Below are 22,173 nucleotides of genomic sequence, written 5' to 3'. Positions count from 1 at the left end.
TCGTGATTCCCCCCCAGTTCTCTACAGCATGCTGCTTTTATTCCTTTTGCTGGCAGAAATGCACTAAATGTTCTTTATTCAATCCAGCTATCAAAGGAAGGAGCAAGCTGCACGCTTGCTGAAGCTGGCATATACAGGTTTGGGAAGTTGTATTTTAGTTGGGGAGTAAATTATCTATGATTGGAAAAATACTATTTTATTTATAATTTATTCCAATATGTTTCTCAAGTTTAGCTCCTTTATTAGCCTGGCATATTTAAGATAGGGGAGTATGCAGACAGACAAGGGAAGGATGGGACCCAGCACCACACCATTTTTCTGCTCAATGATCAGTTATGTACAGCTGGAAAAAAAATGAGGGGAATTGTTAGTGTGTCTGTCCAGATCTCCCTGCTTGCCCCGTGCCAATAAGGGCTGAATGTGTAGGCAGTCCTTTACAGGGCATGGTCCCAGTGTTCATACTTTGTTTGGCAGGTGCTTGCATCCAGGCTTCCCTTTGCACAGCTCGGTTTTAACAAGCTCACAGCTCGTTAAAGTCCAGGAGGCTGGTCACGCAGTTAAAACCTGCTCTGTTTGCAAGAAAAATGCCTCGGCTTGAATTCAGGGTGTGTAACTCCAGGCAGGAGGCACTAACATGTTAAAAGTCCTGTAGATGTGGTGCTGAGGGACACGGCTTAGTGGTGAGCTTGGCAGTGCTGGGTTAACGGTTGGACTCGATGATCTTAAATGTATTTCCCAAGCTAAATGATGTTATGATTCTATGAACCTGTGAACAGACCCCCTGCATAGTCAAGGACTGATCCCCCAAGCCGCCCAAGCAGTGCCTCTGCTCTGCTTCACGTTCATCACTCCAAGACTCTCCAGAACTCCCCACCTGCCCTGAGGGCAGCAGTTCTTAAAACACGGCAGTGAAACTTAACCTGAAAAACTAATTATTAGTTAATAAAGCTTGTGGTTTATGGAGTGGAGTGATAGCAAAGCCTGGCTAGAGCACGAAGCTGTTCAACACAAGGAGTGCTGGAGAAGTTTGGTTTAATACAGGCAAAGAGAGGGCCAGCGCTTCATCTGGTGTAAATCAGCAGAGATCCATTAAGTTCAGTGGATCTCAGCTACTTTACATCAGCTGAGGACATGACCCTGGGTACTTAATTGGTGGTAGAATATAAAGGCATTAGACTCTCTCCTCCGTTCCTCCGCACACATCGTTCCCATTACTGGTAATGGGAGCAGCCGGTACGGGCAGCGGCAGCGGCAGCGGCGGGTGGGTTCGGCTGGTGCCGGGACCGGCCCCTGGCGCTGCCTGGAGCTGCTCTCTGGCCTCCAAAGAGCCAGTGCTGTAACGGAGAGAGGGAAAACAAAGCAAAATGGTTAATAATTAAAGAAGGCTTCGAATCTTCGCTTTGGACTGAGGGGAAAGAGTGAGAGCTCTGAGGGTGCCTGCACTGGTGCTTCGGTGGGTGCTCCAGGCACCCTGCCTGGAGGGAGAGGGGAGCAGCATTTCTGGTAGCCATGGTCTGAGCTGTCTATTCCTTGAAAATCTGGAAAATATGGAATTTTGTCACAGCAAAATGTTTTTCTAAGTCCAGACAAATGCATCCCAGGAGCAACTTGAGATGAAGCCTCCTGTCCACAGCCCCCCGGGAAGAGGTTCCAGGCTGTGCTGTTCCTCTACACCAGCTCTTTGCCTGTCCCCTCTAAATGTATGCCCAGCTCTGGCAGCTGGGGAGAAAGAAAGAGGACAGGGATGGATGTAGCTGTCACAGGGCTGCAGGTCTGGGAGAAGACACCAGTGCCCCTTCAAGCCTTTTTCCCACATCTGCTGTCCTGTGCTTTTCACACCCTTGAGACTGTCACATGGATGGGTGCACTGGTGGGATGTGGGTATCTGCAGGGTTGATGCATAGGAGCTTCATAAGCAGCAGAGACCTCTTGGTACTTCATCTCATAATGGTTGTGGCATCTAAAAATAGCTCTGGGGAGCTGCAGTCTTGCACCTTACTTCATAGATTCTCCTGAGGAGAGCTTCAGAGCAGTGCTTGGCCATGCTTTTCCTAGAGTCTTTTAAAATGTTTGTTCTCCCCCGCCTGAGGGCTGCGTTTTCAGCAGGCACTTTGTCTCTGGGTTGCCTCTTGCCCTGGGCTGCAGCATGTGTTGCCTCCATCAGTTCACAGCCTGTGTCTTTCTGGCCTCGTGAGGTTCCTCAGCCTTTATTTTTGCCCAGTTCTTTGGTGGCTGCTGATCAGCCTCCTCCCGGTTTTCCTCTCTGCACCAGGACACCTTTGCTCTCTGCCTGGAGCCAAGACCCTCTTAGCATTTTCCTGCTAAAATGGCATCCCAGCATTTCTCTGTCTTCTTTTTTAAGGTTGCGGGGGAAAAAAAAGAAAGAAGTGGGATGTTGCATCTTGCCCAGAAAAGTCTGAGGTGGCTAATTGATTTGGAAAGCAGTCCGCACAGTCAGGGATTTGCTCACTGAAGCTGTCGTGTTGCACAGGGGAACTTTGCCACTGCAGTGCCCCAGAGGAGCAGCTGCTTTACCCGGCACAGCTTCAGGAGCTGTGGAGGTTCCTGTGTCTTCAGACAATTCTCCTGTCTGTCAAGGCTTTGGACTTGAATTTGACCCCTTTATTCAGCAGGAGGCCAAAGGTGAGCATGGGGCTGGGGTTAAGGAGGTTTTTCTCTCCCTAATTTGACAGATTAGAGGCAGTGGTTTTGTTTTGAAACTCTGTTTTAGATGGAGCCCAGAGTACACACACACACACGTATACCTTGTGCTACACCTCTGTGTGGCAAGAGGAAATTGCCCCTCAGAGCTCAAACAGGCTCTCCCAGGCTGAAGTATTTTTGGAGTATCTGGAATACATGAAGTGTTCAGGAAGAGACCACTTGCAGGACTTTTTTGGAGGTCTGAAACGTGATCCTCCTCTAAACTCATCAAGGGCAGAAATTGGAGGGATTTAGGGCTTTTTTTTTTTTTTTTTTTTTTTTTTCTGCCTTGTCATGCCTGTGGCTTTGCTACATTGATCTTGTTGAAGTTGCTGTTCTCTTTTTCAGTCTCTTATAAGTTCTCAGAGGGGGAGGACACAGTCCTCCTGTGGAGAGGTGGAGTGAAATCACTCTTTTCACTGCCATACTGAATAGGGAAGGGAAAACACAGCAGCCTGTGCCCCTTCTTGCCAGGACTCTCAAACTGCAGACACTTGTCGAAAAACCTTCTTGGATCAAGCTCCCAACCTCCTCTGCACGACTGACTCTCAGACTGCTGCTAGGCAGAGGAAGCTTCTGTCTGACACAAACCTCCTTTTCCACAGTTCAAGATTTTTTCTTCTGTGCTCCTCAAAAATCACATGAACTACTGATTTTCCCTCTTCCCTCTGCCAGCTGCTCTGCAAAAGTGGTTGTTTTGTCTTTCAATTCTTTGTCCAGACCCAGGCTGAGGTTCTACAGCTCAGGTGAGACCTAAACCTCAGGCAACTGAGGGTCCAAGTGCATTGCACAAATCACTGTTTCAGATGGAAAAAAGGAGAACCTTCCTCAGCCTTGTCCATCCTGATTTACTTCTGCCTCTTTGCCTGCTTGTGATGCTGTCCTGCAGCTTTCCAACTGCAACCTGGATGTAACCCTGTAGCATTGGGTCCTCTTTACAGGGAACTTTGTCTTCTTCCCTGTCCAAGATTCTTCCTTCTTATTACTTAAAATTAACAATGTCAGAAGAGGCAGAAATGCAAGTGAGGTATGATCCACACTCCGGCCATCTTGGCTGTGGCATGGAGAGTGAGGCAAGAAAGCTCTGATGGAGGAAGGATGGATGGAGTGAGAGCTGGTGAGGAGGGAGAAGTGCAAGTGGAGCAAGTGGGTGAAATGCAGAGGACGATTAGCAAGAGGAGACATCCCAGGCCTCTGTTCAGGCATGGAAACCAGAGAAGGATGGAGGATGGAGGTTTCCAGGAATGGAAACAACAAGCAGAGCAGGAGGTGGGAGTGATGGGAATGGCTGGCTGGAAGAGAGCAAGGGAAGGGTTGTGTGGAGACTCAGCAGTGGGAAGTTCTGCTGTAGGACTTGTTCAGCTGGAAAATAAATCTTTTTTGTGTTTAAAACTGTGGTGCAGTGGGGCTGTATGTGAGATCTGGAGAGGCTTTGGTTGAGTTTGGACTGAGGGGCAAGGAGGAAGCATGGTGTGCACCCATGTGTTCTGTGCATGGTGTTTTGGGATCCCACCAGCCAGGTAGTGCTGGGATAGCTCTGAGGTGAAACTACTGAATCACTGAGCAGGCAAGCAGGCAGCAGACATTCTAAAACATGGCAAGAAGGTCTCAAAAATCCCACAGAGTGGAGAAAGCCCTGGCTACACACGCAGTGGAAGAAGCTGGGTAGAAAGAAGAGCAGTGGTGCATGAGGAATTCCCTGAACAACAGGATGTTCCTGGAAGTGGCTGTGGCAGCGAGGGGCTGGAGCACACCCGGGCAAAGCGGGGTGCGGGCGATGCCTGCCCAGCCGACATCTGTGCTCGGTGACAATAGCAGGGCCTGACAAGTTCATTGTGGCTCTGCACGGGGCAGCAGGTGGGAGAGGCAGTGCCTGCAGCCACCTGCTCCCCACCCGTCCCCCGGGGCCGCCCCGGGTGCTGCGCTGCCACCGGAGCAGCAGCGGCCACTGTGTCCCCAGGTAGGGCCTGGGGCTGGCACCTGCTGATGGGGGTTGGGCTGGGGAAGGCAATCCTAGAGTAGTTGTGTTTTACCTTTTATAGATTTCATTTGGTTAGAGAGGGGGGCAATTTTTTTTCCTTAACTGTAAAAAAAAAAAAAAAAAAATCTGTTTTAGGATGATTTTTTTGTCTGGAACTTAGCAATGTGTCACGGAAGAAACAAACATGGATGAAAATAGATGAGGGGAAAAACAAAGCAGCCAAGCCAAATCTTACACCTGTAACTCCTCCTGAACCCACCAGGCAGTGGGAGAGCTCAGCTGCTCCCAGCACTTGGCTTGTGCTGTCTGAGTGTCATTATTGTCAATAGGGTTTGATCTGAATTGGCACTGCTCATGCTGGGAAGTGAATGGACTGAGGGGCACAGAGAAGAGCCCAGGATTCAGCCTCCCACACCCTTCCTAAGTAAGGGTTCTCAAGGAACAGAGCTCTGGTTTAGAGTCCAAAGTCAATTCAGAATAACACAAATAAATTCAGGCCATTCACTTCCCATCGGCCCTGCTGTAACTCAGGGGGAGAGAGTTATTTCCCCCCCCCTCCCTCTCTCTAAGTGCAGGCAAGGAACAACAGGGTCTCACCGATGGGGGGTAATAGGAGGAGCTCTCTGTGTCCTGGTGGTTGCTGTACAAGTCTCTTTTCTGAGCACTTGTAGAATTACTCGTGTGCTGGGACAGAGCATCCATAGAGCTGCTCCGATTTCCTGACAATCTGGCTCCTGGGTACCATTTAATAATCCTGATGGTTGCCAAATGCTTCCGTGCACGTTTCTGGTTTGAGTTTTCATCTTCATAACTGCATGCATTTAGTTTTCCTGATTGTGTGCACCAATGCTTGTCTAGACTGCCAGGAGTTGGTAGGGAGCTGGGGGAAGGGAGAGATGGCAGATCTGGCTCTGGGACTGGAGTCAGCTGTCCTGTTTTGGGTGGGAGGTTGGGTCCTAACCCTACCAGGGCTTTGTGTGCCCCTCAAGTGCTGCTCTGGGTATCACCCCTTCTGTCTGTACTGCTTACAGATGCAGAGAGCAAACAGAGATCTGAATGCAATGATCTGAAAGCTGCATTCAAATAGCAGTTTTGCTGCTGGTGCCCCAAGCCAAAGTATCTACTGATGGGAAACAAAAAAAGAGTAGGTGGAAATGTTGCAGTTTCCATGCACAAACCAAGCTTAGTGCTGCTCCTTTTGGTGCCAGCTATGGCAGAGCTGGTTTCATATGAGTCAGGGCCACTGGGAGCTGGAGGTGGTGCAGCACCTTTGTGGGGTCATGGCATCCCACGGAAGCCCGTCCATCTGTCCTCCTGTCCACCCCAGTCTGAAAGGAGGCTTAAAAAGGGCTGTGAGACTCCTCCATTCAGCTGAGCTTTCCCAGCTGATGGAGCCCAACAGTCGAGTTCTCTAATTAAAAATGTGTCTCCAGGAATCAAGGGATCTCAGTGTTTGGATATTTTTTATGTACCTACCTGTGGTCTTTTAAGATATCCACTTAGAACTACAGGAAGATAAAAATGGATGCTTAAAAAAATAAGCCTAAGGTATTCAGAGATTTGCTTTTATTTATGAAGAGTAAATTAAAACATAGTTGTTCCACAGCATATTCATCTTAATCCAGTGCCTTAATACACAGGTATTACATTTCTCCTGGATACAATCTTATTTGATACAATTTAAAAAGTAAGTCAGTCTTTAATGAAATATTCCTCATGATGGTGAATTGATTTGAAATTTAAGTGCCCAATCATAGCCATGGTAAAAATGACTCTTGCTTCCGTTTTTGTTTTGTTGTTTTGCTTTGGTTTGGTTTTGGTTTCTTTTGTTGTTGTTATTGTTGCTGTGGGTGGTATTTTTTGTTTGTTTTGGTTTTTGGTTTTTTTTTCCTTAAAAGTGTACAATTTTAGCTGTTAGCTGTTGGAATAAACATTTCTTGTTTGCTTAGTCCTGCCATTTCAGAGTCCCTCACTGGATACTCAGATTTACTTCACCTCCTGGTTTTCCTTTTGTTCACCCTAGCAAAAAGTGCTTCCCATCCACTCTCTTTACTTCCAGAGGGGTTTCTCCTGCTGGAAAGGTGCAAAATCCTGGAGCAGAGATGGTCTGGTGAATCAGTGTGAAGCCTCCTCTTTCTTACATATTCTGTTGTACAGCTTTGGTCTTGTGCTGAGGCTCTTCCTGATCTTTTTAGCATTAACACAGAATCAGCAGTAGTTACCAGCACAGCTTGGATTTATTTCCCTGGGAAATGACACAGGTGACCTTGGGATAGTTCCTAACCACATCATACCCCAGAAATTGTTGGGGGACAAACAGGAGAGCTGAAACTCCGAACAGCTCTGAAAGCCCAGAGGAGTCAGTTTGGCAATGTGGGGTAATGACTGTCGTTAGATCTTGATTATACTAAAGTGGTCAGGAGTGAAATAATTAAAATATAGATATTTGTTTTCTCCTGAGTTTCAGTGTTAACAACCCTATTCTGCCAAGCAGGGCTCTACTCCATGTGTCAAGGATCGAGGATGCTTCCAACAGGGAAAGCCCCAAGAATATTAATCTCTCTTATTCTTGAGTCAGAGGATTAGTCTGAAAACAAATGAAATAAATTGTAATTCTTCAGCTCTGCTCGTTTGCCAGTCTGGTGAGCACACAGGCAGGGCAGGGGGAAGCCTGGGCTTGTGCGTCCTCTGCAGGGTGCTGGGGAGAGGGGGAATACCTGAGGGTGCGGTGTTCCCCGGGGCCAGGCTGGGATATGGCACCCCCCAAAATAATTCCTCTGTTGCCATTGGGTCAAAGCGGCTCTTGTCCTGCCTGGCCAAAATTTATTGGCAAGGGGGCTGATAAATGGTGGCTCTGAAAGCTGCTTTGTGGGCTGCTCAGTGGCCGGGAAGGGAGGGGTGTTAATGGGGTATTGTGTGGACCCCTCGGATGCTTTGTCAGTGCTGAAAAGTTAGCAAGGAGAAGCCTTGTTCCTCCGGCGCTGCTCCCTCTGATTTACTGCCGCTCGCCTCCGCTTCGGAAGTGCTGCCGCATTCCCCAGGAAATAGGGATGTACGAACGATTTTCTCTGCCTGCTTTTCCTCCTTTTATCCCCTCTTCCCCAACATGTAACCTCTGACAAAGCTTTATTCTTCTTCAGTGATCATTTAGTTGTCTCCAGACTATATCTTTTGGCAAATTTATTGCTGGCTATTAAAACCAAAACCAAAACCAAGCACAACACGAAAAAAAAAACCAAAAACCAAACCAAACCCCACAACAAAAAGCAAAAACAAACAAACAAACAAAAACAAAACCTAACCAAACAAAAATAAACAAACAAAAATCCCCAAAACAAAACCAACCAACAAGCAAACAAAAAAAAACCAACACCAAAAACCAAAACCCAAATGCATTTTGCATATTAACACGGAACTCTTGTTCCTGTCTGCTCAGTTTGGAAATGGTTGGATTGCTTTTATAAAGAAAAAATGGCTAATAAAATTGGCCTCAGCACCATTGCTTTGCAATTCTTATGAACAGTAAAGTGCTACTTACAGTCATTGATGTTAAAAGCTATTTCTAAATTATGGTGCCATTTATTATCTCTAGTGTCCAAAGTAAGTTTAAATGATGCTTATAATTCATGTTTTACCAAATTTCCTTTTCCCCCCGAGGATACCTCTGATTAACTTATGCACATTTAAGCGCTTTTTAAATTCTTCTTTTATTGCCATTATGCTCTGAAAATCTCAGCGATTCTCAAAAATGGGTAATAAACTTGAGATAAAATGCTGCAGTTTTAGATCAATGCTGACATATCACTGTGGTGATTTCTTCAGAGCTAAAGTGATAATGCTTCATATTTACAGAATATATGCTAGGTTATTACTACAGTATTACCATTTTGTTCTAAGATGAAATGAGTAATTTACCAATTTATTAAACAGTTACATTTAAGTATTGCTTAGGACATTACCACACCAATCTGTTTACTTATCTTGAAGAGTTACCATTAAGAAACCCTGTTTATTTAGGTAAAATTTGTAATGATCATGCCCTCCATTAAGAAACTTATTTTTCTGCAAGCCTAATTGCCTGGAAATGAGTTTCTCCTTATTTACTATGGTGCATTCTGCTAAGCCAGCTAAAAACGTCACCCTTTCAAGAAGTGCTGGAGAAATTAATAAAACATATGTGGAGCAGTTTTAATTAGTATAATATCAAATGTTAATAAAAGATTTATGACCCAGTTAAGAGTTCTAACAATCACAGCAGGAAAACATCTGAAATTTGGCAGTGATGATTTGTTAAAAATAAACAAATCCTGCCAAACTCTTCAAATGGAAGAGAGAGATTATTTTTTTTTCCTGCTCCTATCCTTACACCAGTCTTGGCTCTGTAATCTGTAAGGTCAGGCTCTAACCCTTCAGAATCCAGGTTAAACCCTGCATGGCAAGAGGATAGCCCAAGGGGGTCACCCTGGTGTGCTGGGAAGGGATGGAGAAGCCTCCCATGGTGGAGGGGGATGCACCTCATTCACTTGGTGCCACTGGGGTGGGAGCAGGCAGCTCCTGCCTGGAAGAAGCAAACCACAGCTAGCCCAAGGTGGGTCTAGCAGGAACTTCAGCATTTCTGGCACTACGTTTTAGCCGAGGTCTAGGAAGAAAGTCCATGTTTTGAGCCCAGAAAGCCAGTGGTGGAGGATGGGGGCAGAACCAGCTTGTCTTCAGCCAAAGGCAGAAGTAGTAAACAGTAGCTGAATTTCCAGAGGTTCATTCTTCTATAGGAGCATATCAGCTGGTATCTCAGGTGACAAATATCTCAGGTTCACCTTGCAGCTAAGGCCCTGTGGTACAGGGATGGTCTCTGCCCAAGGCTGAGCCTGTGGCTGACCAGAAGTGAAGATGGATGAGTTCTGGTGGAGCTGGGCTGATCACTACTGGTCAGGTTGGTGCTGGTGAGGGAAGGCAGTGAACCATCCATCTTAAATACAAATCTTTTGATGCTGGAAGGAGGTTTTTGAGTGAATGACTGCTTGGGTGTTGTGGCAGGGGCAGAAGGCGTGCTGGGTGACACTGAAGGACACTGGTCCAATTTGAGACTTGTTCTGAGCATCTTTAGCCAGACAAACATATCTCAGAGTTACTGAATTGTCTGCAAAATGCAGACATTTTATTAATTCCTGAACTTCATAATGTGACTTTCTTTATTTGTCCTTTCCAAGTCCAGAAAAGGAAACACCATATTTATTCTTGCTAATGTAGCAATATCGATCAAGACATAAAGTACATATAAATACATATTGACTCATATTACATTAAAGTATCCATCACTTACTATTTGTTCCTCAATAATACTATAGTTATGTTTAAAAAAATACATTAAAATTGGCATTACTTCAAGGAAAATAGGATCTGTCATTATTATTAATATTAGATTTTGGCAAATAAAACCTTTCAAAAGGATGCAAATGTTAAAAATGGAAACCCACCTCCCTTCACCCCCCCACACTGACCAGATATTTCTGGCTTTACCAGTCATTCAGGCACAGGTCTAGGAGTGTAAATAGGGTAGGAACAGCAGAAAGGATGTTTAGCTGCTTGCTGATGAAAAGTAATAACCTCTAGACTTCAGGGCTGGGCACAGGGATTCTGGTGGACACATCAGGATCTACAATAAATCTCAAAAATCTCAAAAAAAAAGGGCCCTCTTGTTTCCAGAAGTAAAGGAATAAAACTGGAAGAGGAATTTATTTTTTTTTTACTACCCGAATTTCTCTTTTGCAGAATGTGTTTAGCCCTTTTCCGTGCAAAGAAAAAAAAAAATCCAGAAAATACTGTCCACATGGCTATTTTATGCTTCTGCTTGTCTTTCCTTCTCTTTCTAATTAACCTAATGTGATATCTGATCCCTGCTCTTTTTAGTGTTTGTGTGCCAGCCTGACAGCGCTAGGGCTGTTATTTCTTAGATAAGCTAATCACTTCTTAATGACTGCACGAGGTATCTTTATTTAACTACATAAAGAGATTTAACTTTTCCCGTTAAGATGTGACCGCTGGTTTATGTTTTGTTAATGACCTGGAGCAGTGGTGGAGGACTCAGGTGGTACACACGTGTGGAGCCGGGCTGGGGTGGCTGCTTTTCGCCAGGCTGCGAAAAGGGGCAGGGAGAGGAGGAACTTGTTCTCTATTAATCAGAATTTATTAAGCGAGCCCTCTCGTGAGCTGGTTCGCTACTGCTGCTGCTGCTTCGCTGCCAGCGTGTGGCCAGGGGGCTGATGCTGCAAAATCAGAGGTGGGGTTAAGTCCCATCACCTCCCTCGTGCTTATAAGTTGAAGATGGAGAAGGGCTTGTTTGTCAGGTTCTTTTCAGTGCTTTCTAGAAGATTGGTACATCTTGTTGAAACAATCTCTCATAAGATCTGTTGTAAGAACTTGTTTAGAAGATAAACACCTCCTTAAAACGTGCAAGCACAAGGAGCAGTGCTCAGTGAGATCCACATGTGAGCAGGGCACATATAGGATCCCCCCCATAACTTTTAGGAGATGAAGCAGATGCAGCCCCCTGGGCTCATCCTGGACTCCGCTGTACACAGAGCTGCTGAGGCACCTGCTGCAGGGGAATCTCGAGAGGGTCCAAATGACAGCAAAGTGCAGGATGCAAGGTTGGAGCTTCTGTTCAGGGCACAAGGTGCTCATCCACACCAGGATGTGCAGTGAAATGAGGCAACCAGGTGTTCCAGCAGAAACTCACAAACAGTGCTCTGAGTCTATTGCCCCCAGGGCTGACTAGCATAGATCAGTGCTATTGCTATCCCCTAGAGCAGCTAACCTCCCTGTGGCTTGCTCAGGACTGAGCTGAGCCTGTGAGTTTGAGCCTCACCTTTTATTGGCCCCCTAATCCTGCTCATGCGCAGTGGGGGCCCGCCCTAATCAGGCACAGGTGGGCTTAACACAAGCTCATGCCCACTACCTGGCAATTAGGGGTACCTGGTTGCCTCATTTCACTACAAGGATGGATTTCAAAGCTTGGTACTTTGTGCCCTGAAATAAAGGACCCAGACACAGGATGGACTGTTCACCCTGTTGTGCAAAAATGTGCTTTCTGCACAGGAGGTTTTCTCTGTGGACAAATGAAAGAGAAGAATCAGGTCAGTCAGAGTGTCAGAGCACTTATTTGACCTTGGAGAAGTAACTGGAGATTTGGCCAGGAACAAAACTCCCAACACCTCTGATCTCAGGCTGTGATACCTCCTGCTCTAGCTTCGTGAGCCTGCAAACATCAAGAGGAACAGGCACTGGAAGTGGTTTTGTCTATAAGAACCCTTTGCTCATGCACTTTCAAGCTCTGGATGCAACTACAAGTTCCCCAGGGAGCTTTGAGGCTTGCTTTTGGTCATTAGACCAAAGCTGTTTGGAAGGATATGGAAACACAAGATGCTTCCAGCCCTGAGCCCAGGGCTGCTGGCACCTCCCTGGGTCTGGGTCCTCCGCAGGGGCAGGAGGTTGGGTGCTGAGATGGAGATTCAGGCCCTGTAAAGCATCTGCAACTGTTCTGCTAAAACTGAAGGCAGAAAAAATCCTTTATTTTTTATTTTGAAAGTTTTATCCCTACCATTTATGAGTACCTTAAAATGTCAGTTCGGCAGAGAATCTGTATCCCTGCCTGACAAGCAAAGGGCCAGGCCAGACCTTGGGGTTTTCATTTTACTGGCTGACTGTAATGTCAGTCTTATCAATGATATCTTTTCCTTCCCAGTAGCATGTTCTAATAAGAAACTAAATCAAGAAGACAAAAAGCTTCTGGCATCTCCATTTTGTTGGCTCCTACCTCCATCTATGGCATGTTTACAAGAAAACATTTATCGCTGGAGCACTTGCCTGCAATAAGGGAAGAGCTGATAGCAACATCTTTTAAGATGGGTCCTCCTGGCTGGGCTGGGTGGGCACAGGGACTGGAGTGCCCTGTGCTGTGCTCCACAGCCCCCCTCCTCAGCACCAAATAATCTGGATCAGTGTTAAAACACCACCCTCCCACCCCCCAGAGCTGTCTGCCTCCCCCCTGGACTTTTGGCAAGGAGAAGCTGCCCTGTGAATGGCTTTGGAGGAGCAAGGGCTCAGCTGGCTGTCAGTTTGTGAGTGGGTTGTGTAAGTATGGAGTAGAAATAGGTTTTCTTGGTAGGATTTGTAAGGACTTCAAACTTGAGAAGTGTGGATCGGGGAGCTGCCTGAGCATCAGCAATGGAAAATCCAGAGTATTTCAGAAATACAGACTCAGGTTGTGGCTGATCCCTACTGAGGGCAAAGGCATGCTGCAGCAAAGGGAAAAAAAAAAAAGTGTTTTGTATCTTAAATTGCTCTCCAAACCCTGCATGACGAGTATGCATGTAACTGCTTTTATGCTGCAGGGTTGCAGCCCCCCTTGAAGCTGTGAGTGGGGCAGGGGCAGCCCTGCCAAACCCACCACTGCCTTGCCTGCCTGGCTGTCAGGAGTGTTAATTCCCTCTTTTGCAGCTGGGAGAATGGAGGTAGCAAGAGGTCAAGTGGCTGCATTAGGCCCTGGAGGGTTTCTCTGCGGGAGCTGAAAGCTGTGGTGTGGTGAGTGCTTTGTCCAGCACTGGGGCTGCAGAAGCCCCTCTCTCCTAAATATGCCCCCTGCTTTCATCTTGGACTTCATCTTGCCCGTAATTTTGCCCCTTGCAGACTTGGTGGCATGGCCTGAGCAGGGTCAGTGGGATCAGGGTTTGGTCTCTGCCCAAGGAAATGCCCCTGGTCCTGGGGGGATTTGGTGCCCTAACAACTCCCGCAGGGCAGTGAGAAGCATCTCTGGGTGATGCTGGCATCACCTGCACTGGTAATAACAATTAGCATTTATGCAATTATATGCCTTTGGTGCCTATTACAGGCATCAAGGAGGAGTTCTGCTTCTTTTTTCTACTTGTAGCTTGGCCTGACATTTGTGTTTTAATAGCAGATGCTGTAAGATAAGGAGATGCTGCATTGACACTGGGGTGATGGATTCAACCTTCCCAGGCCCCCCTGGAACACACCAGGATCTTCAGAGGTTGAAAACCATGTGCCACGGAGCATGCATTTTGCAGAATGAGGGGGAAGAAAATGGGAAATGTTTTCCACTGCCCTCAGCAGAGTTGTCCAGGGATCTGTCTCCAGGTGATGTGCCAGGGATGGGGCACTGGTTGCCACTCTGGAGCCCCACGGGGACCATCTCCTTGCCTGGTGTGCTCTCTGGAGTTGTAGCTGCTGGAAACAAACTTGGAAATGATGGCAGGGAGGTTGGAAAAGCTCCCTCCAGGCTCTGCCAGGCAGCAGAGCTCCCTCCTCGCCGGCGCTGGGGAGCGAGGGCGCTTTTACTGAGGAGATGAAATGCAGATCTGAGCTGCAGCTTCTCCTCCCTTCCCCCAGTTCCCCGAGACAAAAAAAAAAAAAAGAAAAAAAAAAGAAAAAAGAAAAAAAAGTTTAATGTAATATTACATCAGATTGGACTCTGAGGAGCAGAAAGCCAATTTTGGGGGAATGTGAGCCAGCCTGCATTTAACTGGGATGCTGATATTTACTGTTGCAGTGATCTGGGCCTGTAGCATGGGTGAATTCACTGGCTGGGGATTCAAAGTCCAATTAGGCAGTGTTAATAGAGGAGGCGGCGATGCTTCATTGAGAGAAATTACTAAAATTGTACGTTTAGGACAGTCAATTAGCTGTGTTTTGACAAAGCAACAAAAAGATGAAACTGAAGCCTTTGAAAAAAAGAATGAGAGAATTCAGAGGGAACATGTCTGTTTGGGGAATCCTAATATTTTTTGTTGAAATCATTAAGTGAAATTAAATACTATTTTAAACCAAAGGGATGGAATATCTAATTAAGACAGAAAAAAAAGGTTTGGGGATGGGTATTGTCGAAGGGATTAGAGAAATGGTTTAAAATTCATGTTGAGTGAGGCAGAGCCCTTCAAATATATTAGGTATATCAATAATGGGGATGGGAAAAAAAATTAATCTCTCAACAAACTGATCTGAGGTTCAGGGAAGGTTGCTTTAGTGTGACTCCAAGGCTCCTGGACTTCATAGGAAAGTGTGGGAATGAAGCCAGGGAAATCAGGGAGAATGAAGACAAGGTTTATTCTCAGAGCTGTACCAGGAGTCCCACGCTATGACATGGGAGCTGCTCCAGCAGCAAAGGGGCTGCAGGGCCCCCAGAGCCCCAGGATGGCCTGGCAGCAAGGGGCAGTGTGTCAGTAGGGTAATGCAGACCATGGAGCCCTTGGGGTACACCCTGTGTCCCTGGTAGCCAGGGGATGTTGCTGGAGCACAGCCCTGAGTCCTGGCTGGGCTGCTGGCAGGGTCCCATGGGGCAGGATGCTTGGGTGCTTTCTTTTGCTCGCTGTTGATCTGGATTAATTTCTTTTAAGGCCTACATCTCAACTTTGTGATGAGGTTTCCAGGAGTGAGTCTTGGACTGGAGTGTTCCTGCAGAACAGAAGCCAGGGTGATGGGCTGGGGGTCCTTCCTGGCCATTCTGTGATGACTTGCAAGACTCTTGCCACTGTCAGCCCCTCGAGCAAAGCCCCAGCGTGTGGCTGGCCCTGCCCTCAGGAGGACATAAGCTGGCTGGGAAGGGCAGGAGGTTTCTCTGGCAATTTCTCTGGAACTAAGATCACTTTGCTGTGATTTGCATCCAGCACTGCAGAGGCTCCCACTCTTTACACACAGCTCCTGTAAAACTCTTTCACCTTAAGGCCTAAAGAACTCCATTTTTGACCTATATCATCATATTGTTTAATTCATTTGATATATAGAGGCAGTTAGTGAAATATGCATGCTATATTATATTAAAGAGAAATGTAACCTTCAACTGGTATCTGATGTGCACTTTGCAATAACTGCTATTAGTTGTCTATAAAACTCCTAGACATCATTTGATTTTATTACCATTATATTATTTTACTTGGGAACATACAGAAGGAGTGGTGATTGCAGGTCTTCAAGAGCTTACTGGGAAATATTTAACACAGAATGTTTTATTTATTAGCATAAAGAGACACAATGGATTGTTGGTGATTAAAGTGATGATATTGCTGCCATACTTGTCAAAAATATAGACCTAATTCAATAGAAAGGCGACAGTCAGTCTCCATGTTGATCTATGCAGCAGCAAACTGCCTCTGAAAGCAGTACAAAGCCTGAATTGGCCTCTTAATTTTATGCTCTAGGGCATAGTACAAAAAAGGGAATTCTTTCTAAGTGCCTGTAATTGCATGTTACCAGAACCTAAAATATAAGCCAAATTTTTGAAATTATGTGTTAAGCTTTCCATTTCAATCCCTTCCTGTCCTCCTCCTCCAAAAAAATTATGATCAAAACAAAAGAGAGCTTTAAAATACTTCACTATCCCACATCATCAATAAAATATACAGCATACTTAGCCTTTAATTGCAAATGTACATTTTGAAAGAAAAACTCTTAAAAAAATAAATTATTTTCCTTCTCTCCCAGCTGTCCAGCACCGCGGATGTGCTAACCCCAGCCTGATGTGCCACCCTCCATTTTGAAGTGGCTTGTTTCAAACAACAGAAATCTCCTGCATGTTTTGGGTCTGCTTGTACGGGCTGGAATATTGTTCCCCTCACTTACCCCCCCTGTCTGGACAGGAGGAGGGAGCCCAGAAGCCCCCAGGTGGGTCTGGGGTCTCACAGGCTTTGCTGATGCTCCCAGTGACACCAGTGAGGTTTGTGCAAGTGGAGCAACTGCACAGTGGGAGCCTGAAGTGGGATGACCGTGTGTCCTTCCTCTGCCCCATGCTAAAACAGGGTAGACATACAGACATGCTGCAGCATCAGCTGTGAAAAAAGGTAAATATTCACACCACCACCACCCCCCCACCCCACTGCCCCTGCCTGGGTCTGTGTTTGCAACTTCACTCTCCTGCCAAGACAGCAGGAAAAAAAAGAAATATCAGATTAACCATTTTGTAAACTTGATGGCTTCATTGGACAGGCAATAAATCAATGCAATTGAATTGGAGAAGATAGTGTTCAAATGCTATTATCTGTCTCCCTGTTATTGAGCTGGGATCCTTGGACTGATTTACAGAGATCCCTCCATTTCCAGGATTCCCTTCCTCAGGAAACCTGCGGGATTTGACCTGCTCCAGGGCTTGCCTGAACCCACCGGGCAGTCCTCCACTTGCCTGCAGATTTCATCCTTTTTGGGTTTGCTGTGACACAGTCAAGTTGTTACAGCACAAGCAGGAAATCATCACCAACACTAACGCTGGTGACAGATGCTGTCCTGACAGTGACAGAGGAGACACCTGCACACAGAGCCCAGGGTGGCAATGTCCTGTGTCCCAGGGGAGTGTTTCCAGGGCTGGAGAAAGCTGATCTGGTGCTCTGGGTGTCTGCTGCTGCCTTCCAGAAGCAGGATGGCCAGGGCAGGTCCAGCTGCCACAGGCCCCACAGTCCCAGGTGTTATTCATTCAGACCTGCTTAGAGAGCACAGGGATTTTACCTGAAGCAATTTCCTGGTGCTCCCTGGCTGATTCGGGAAAGGTGATGGTACAGTGCAGTTTGTTGGATTTTTTTTTTGTTTGTTTGTTTTTTTGCAGGAAGGCAGAGTTGTCCATAACAGGTCAAGATGCCCGGAAAAGCAGATGTAATGTTGATGACTTGGGTCTGATTCCAGCAAAGTTGCTGCTAAGTGACAGCCTCAAAAATGAAAGGCAAAGGAAACCACACCATAAACACTGTTAAGGGCTGACTTGAAGGCTTCAAAAATGTTTTGTTACCAAAATCTGCTCTTTCTCTAATAGAGACTTTAAAATATTCAAGTCACCCTTACATTGTGGCAGAAAGGTTAAGCGTTCTTTGTTCACAGGTGCAAGCTCCACTCCTCCTGCTATTCCTGATCTTTTTCTAGCCCAATAATTTAATAAATTTTCCCTCAACATATGTAATTTCGGAGTGCCCTCTGGTGTACAGATATGCCCAATGCATCGCCCTCTGTCTTCCCTCTAACAAATCCAGGTGCTTGTAAAACTTTGTGAAGAAATGAATGACAGCAGGTTACAGCTACAGTGATATTGTCACCAGAATATCGTCCCAAACAGTGTTTGCACGTACAGGTCTGGTGTCCCCATCATCCCGTGGCTGTGACATCCAGAGCTCTGCCACCTGTTCGGTGAGGATCTGCCTTCTCCTTTCTTTCTCTTTCCTTTTTTTCTTTTTTCTTTTTTAATTTTTAAAATTTTTAATTTTTTTCTAATTTTTATTTTTAAAATTTATATTTAATCTGCCACCTACAAGTTTCATTTTATGTCCCCTGTTTCTTTTACTAGTAGGGACAGCAGATGGTTGTTTCTCATTCTCCATGCTACTTGTTACTAAATAGTCCTTTATTTTGTTTTTTCACAACAGGACTATTGCCTCTTATAGTGGTGAAGATGTGGCTGTACCCTGCACTCATACACTGACCTAATTCTATTTTCTATTTCTCTCCCAGTAAATTCCTAACATTCAATTTGATTTTTTGACCTTTGCAGTGCTTCAGACAGATCATCGAGCTGTGTGCTACATCTCTGGTCACATTTGTGATCAGAGGTCAGACCAGAGTCCACTGCTTCATCTATAAAATTTTCAGACCTGTAGCTTGAAAATGTGATAAATGTCCATTTGTGCTGTAAATATCTTTGTCCAACAGCCTCCAGAAGCCTACAAGCATATAAACATCTCTATAAGTAAGCATATAAGGTGAACTGTGGATGTTTTGTGTTCAGAAGTCCTTTAAACCACACTGGAATGCTGCTGCAATGCTAAAAATCCCTGACTGTGGCTGAGTCCCCTCAGACTCCACTCTGTCTGAGTGGAGTAAGGGTTGGAGTAAGGGTGGAGTAAGAACCCAGTAAGGGTTCTTCCAGCAGGAAAGGCGTAGCTGGGGCCAGACCTCACTGGGGGAGCATGTGGCCTGTGAGAGATGGCTCTGGGGTCACTAGATGGTGCTGCCGGCCTTGAAATGAGATCAGACAGCTCTGGGGAGAGAGAAGTTCACTCTTGAACTCGGAGCATCTGCCCTGGACGATGGCTGACTGAGCCCTCCTTACATGCTGCCCAACCATCCAGCAGGTCCAAGGAAGTGATTCTGCCCCTATACTCAGCCCTGGTGAGGCCACACCTCAAGTACTGTGTCCAGTTCTGGGCCCCTCAGTTCAGGAAGGATATCGAGGTCTTGGAGCAGGTCCAAAGGAGGGCAACCAGGCTGGTGAAGGGACTCGAGCACAGACCCTATGAGGAGAGGCTGAGAGAGCTGGGGCTGTTCAGCCTGGAGAAGAGGCTCAGGGGAGACCTCGTCGCTGTCTACAACTACCTGAAAGGAGGTTGTAACCGGGTGGACGTTGGTCTCTTTTGCCAGACGACTTTCAACAAGACAAGAGGGCATGGTCTTAAGTTGTGCCAGGGGAAATTTAGGTTAGATATTAGAAAGAATTTCTTTACGGAGAGAGTGATCAGACATTGGAATGGGCTGCCCAGGGAAGTAGTGGATTCTCCGTCCCTGGAGATATTTAAAAAGAGACTGGATGTGGCACTCAGTGCCATGGTCTAGCAACCGCAACAGTGGTAAAAGGGTTGGACTCGATGATCTCTGAGGTCCCTTCCAACCCAGCCAATTCTATGATTCTATGATTCTATGATCTGATGGACCTGCACCTGAGAGCCTGGCAGTGAAGGAATACAACTGATGGAGGAAAATCAGGAACTGGATGTGTGCTGCAGCCCCAGCCTGGGGCCTCAGCTGGGCCCTTCCTAGAGCCTGCAGGAGCCAGGCAGGGGCTATTTTAAAGCCTGGATTAAAGAAGAAGTACATATCAAAGTGGCCACCAGGACAGGCTCTTATGTGATCCCTGCAAGTGTGTCACGGTTTAACACTGGCCCGGCATTTAACACTGGCCCGTCTGAGTAACAGACGCTCTCTATTAATCTCTCTCTCCTCCCTGATAAAGAAAAGAGAGAGAATAAGGGAGAGACTTATGGGTTGGAAACTAAACTACACAACTTTAATGAAACAGTAATGATAAATAGGAAAAATTACTAAATATATACAAATATACAGGAAAATTGATACCACGTACCCCTCTCCTAACCCCCCCCCCCCAATAACCCTCACGTCACCACCAAGGCGGCAGGGCAGCCCTGGGAAAGTCCAGGCTGGACTCCTGGGGCCAGCAGCAGTCAGGAACTGGAGGCAGGAACACACAGATTCAGGCTGGAATGGATCAGGACCACAGGCAGACGAACGGACGGAATCCTCCCAGGATGCTGAAGGAACCAGAGAACTGGTGAAGAAAGGGAAGCAGGAAAAGGCAGGAAGCTGGAAGGACGGCTTGGCCCTCGTGATCCCTCAAATTTATACTGAGTATGATGTATATGGGATGGAATACTCTGTTTGGTAATTTCTGGCATCTATCTTGTCCATTCCTCCCCAAAGGAGGGTTGCAGGTGGGACCTCTTTATTCCTTCTGGAGAGTAAAATGTTCCTCAAAGCTGAGCAGTGTCCTTGGCTCTGCATACCAGTCTCTAGCAGTAACTATAAACATCAAGTGTTATCAGTCCTAGAAGCAGACACTGTCTGAGAAACTTGCTGTTAATTTCAGCAAGCCCAACTACTTACAAGAGACTTAACTAAAAGCAAAAGTACAAGATAGAAAATCACCTTTATCCTGGCCCAAACCAGGACAAAATGTTCCAGCCCAGACTGGACAGGACATTGAGCAACCTTCTCTGGCAGGAGGTGTTCTTTTCATACCATATAACTAGATGGTCCTCAAGGTCCCTTCCAACCCAAACTAGTCTGGAATTCCATATGGAGTACCATGTATTCTTTTCCACCTCCAGCTGGCCTTGGTCACTTGAGGTGGTCAGCAGAGCTCAGTGATGCAGAGCATCACCTTGGGATGGAGTTCTTTAGGTTAAATAATCATGCTGCAACAGTGAGTGACTGACACCCAGGGATCCTTCTGAGCATCAGTGTTTATTCTGTGAAACATCTCTGGTTTTATACTTGTCATTTACACTTGTCCATGAGTACAGGCATAGCTCCTGTTATTTTATAACCAGCCATTACAAGTTGTTCACATGCCAGAAATCCAAAGCCTAGAGGTTATAACAAGCTGTCCATGAGAAGCGGAGCCTTCTCTAATTGGTTAATGTAATCTTCCTAATCAGCAAAATATGAGTTAGTCTATTCTTTTGCCAAGGTCTTGTTATGTCTGTTGCCTACATTCTTCTTACTTGAAGTTGTTAAATGCTTTTGCTTCAAGGGCAAAGCACTAGTTCAGCTAGGCCAAAGTTTCCAAAGCTTAAAGCACTGCCTGCTACATAAGCAAAACAGGAAGATGGGCTGGCAGCAGGTATAGTAACTGTGTACAGCAGCAAATGATATTCCAGGGGGACATGTTGTAGACAAGCTCATGGGACAAGGGCATCTGGCATCCCAGGAACTCAGCAGGCAACCTTGCCAGCTTTTCATGCCCATATCATACCAGTTCCAAATGTGTACTGCTCCTACTGGGAGATGGTCTCACCTTTGGGACCAACAGGGCTCAAAGTATGTTGATTTTAGGACCATTTGTTTTCCAGGATTAAAATCCAGAAACCTGTGCAGGTGGAGAAACAATCTGTATGCAAGATATGCCCTGGAGTCATGGTTCCCCGGGAAGAAACAGCACCTGGGAGTGCAGGCAGGATCCCACATCTAAAATGTTGCTGCAAAGCAATGCATATGCACAAGTTACAGAAGTTGGCAGAATTCAGTTTATCTGCTGATGACATCCTCTTTAAGGACCAGAGATTCTCAGTTGTTATGGACTGTCCAGCAAGGGCTGGGGAAAATATTCAGGCGACTATTTCTTCTTGAGTTGTATCTGGTACAGAGTTTTCTCCTCTTTCTCTCAAGATATGGCTCTAATGCTTGGCCAGCATGAAGGCAGGCAAGCAGAGACAGCTCATCCCTGCATCACATCACAGAACTCAACAGAAGGAGCATTCTTCGTGCACCCTGTCTTCTTTCCTCCCATTCTTCCCAAAATATGGCCACACTAAGTCAGGTACTCCAACATCTAGCTCTTGTGGCACTCAGAGTCCTGACCTAGGATGTATTCTGGTCTGTGACCTGGTCCAAGTCTCCATTTAGAATTGCAAACACTTAGCTGAGATCCAGGCTAGTGCCACCACTGGGACACGAGTAGAGCCACATCTGAACCCCAGCTTCATGCAAGAAAACTTAGTGTACAGATTTGATGTGTTGTTGTTAAGGGACCTATTTTCAGATATATGTTGTAGTGTCCACACATGGCAGGATCAGAAGTGAGAAGCCAGCTGCAGGTAAGACAGTAACACAGCTGGAGATTTTGTCATTATGTCACCGTATAAATTAAAATTGCATAGGAAATCTTTATTGTGTCTGTAGCTCCCGATTGCCTGTGATTGTGCTGTGGCTCT

The sequence above is a fragment of the Calypte anna genome, chromosome 13, assembly GCF_003957555.1.
Source record: "Calypte anna isolate BGI_N300 chromosome 13, bCalAnn1_v1.p, whole genome shotgun sequence".
Classification (NCBI taxonomy): domain Eukaryota; kingdom Metazoa; phylum Chordata; class Aves; order Apodiformes; family Trochilidae; genus Calypte; species Calypte anna.
This window is presented reverse-complemented; position numbering follows the sequence as displayed.